This window comes from Tachysurus fulvidraco, chromosome 26 (assembly GCF_022655615.1).
Source record: "Tachysurus fulvidraco isolate hzauxx_2018 chromosome 26, HZAU_PFXX_2.0, whole genome shotgun sequence".
Taxonomy (NCBI): domain Eukaryota; kingdom Metazoa; phylum Chordata; class Actinopteri; order Siluriformes; family Bagridae; genus Tachysurus; species Tachysurus fulvidraco.
Window position 1 is genome coordinate 3824832 of NC_062543.1, and position 1642 is coordinate 3826473.

The following is a 1642-nucleotide window of genomic DNA, read 5'->3' on the forward strand; positions in this document are numbered from 1 at the left end:
CGCTAGTGTCGATTCACTTCACTTTTCAAACAGATGTGTTGGCGAAGGTATTACAATGGTCTCTTTTTTTTTGTCAACACGCTCGCTTTTGCACTCAAGCATGGACTATGCAGGTTTGTGCTGAATAGTTCTGTTCCTGTTTAAATGAGGAAGTGGTTTTGCTTTTAGTATTACACACGCACTGAAGGTGAAACAAAATAAAGGAATGAGTGCAAGCCAGCTATTTGTAAATTTGATTGCGGTGTTCCAGTGAAATGAAACACACACCGCCTGTGATCTGTGACACGAGAACAAGCTAGACCGAAAAGCAAAGCTCTCGTTACGTTGTCATTACATCACTCTATATCTTTTGTTTTTAAATATTGATATGCTGTAATAAATGAATTCAATTTCCCATTGCAATGCATTTTACATCATACAGTGTTCTGCTGTTATGCCACACTGAAATGCTATCACTGTCCAATGAAGGCCCTGAAAGCATTTTTCAGAAGGCAATACTGTCTATTGAAAAGAATGCCCTTAAAAGGCTTTTTTATTTTATTTATTGCAAGTTAATATGACTAAAATACCCACAGCTCATTTTTCAGGTCCAGCTAGTCTGATTCATGCCCATTTCCTGCCTTTTCGCCTATAAAAGACACACAAGATACTGACTAAGCGCGCCCCCTTGTGGAGAATCTCCACCATGATTATTTTTTTCTCTTAATATAAACATTTTTTTAGTAGTTCTTTGTGTAGTTAAGGTTTCATGGTAAATTGGCATAAATAATGGGCATAATCTTCCCATAATCCCACATTAATCTTTTTCTTTCTTTCTAAAGTCTTTTTTATGTGTATCTTTTTCCCCCCAACTCTCATATTTGTAGCTCTCCTGATAAAGCTTATATTTTTCTCTTACTTTTTTTCTGTTCTGGTTGTTGATATTGTTTTATATTAAAATTCTCTGTCTTTATCTTGAATCTTTAATATCTGCACTTTACCTGTTTGTGAGCTGAGTGAATTTCTCCACTGTGGGATGAATAAAGTTGATCTTGTATACTTAAACACTACATAGGCTATATACATTATATACACCTTTAAAAGTAAAAGATATGTTACTAAAGGTACAGTTTAATTGTGACTTTTTTTTAATGTATATAACCCCAAACATATCATTTTTTGTTAGTTTTTAGTACCCAAAGTTATAATGTATAATAAAATTTCAGTGAAAAGAGTCATTTTGTCTTTGGCTTATTAAATATGAAGACTTTATAAGATAAAATAAATGAACGAACCCACCCTCACTGCCAAAGGTCCAGAATTTAAGTCAGGTTTTTTTTTTCATGTGTTTATTGTCATCATTGTTTTAATCAATGCTTGTTACAAATATTCTGGGTTGCTATTTCAAATGAATATGATACATTATTGTAGCCGGACGTCTCTCTCTCTCTCTCTCTCTCTCTCTCTCTCTCTCTCTCTCTCTCTCTCTCTCTCATTTACATTTACATCATTTGGCAGATGCCCTTATCCAGAGCAACATACATAAGTGCTTAAATCTCTAACATTGAATGCATTAATGTATTCAATGTTAGAGATTTAAGCACTTATGTATGTTGCCAAAAATGACAACATACATGACAGCATCGCCTCTGAATGATGTGTG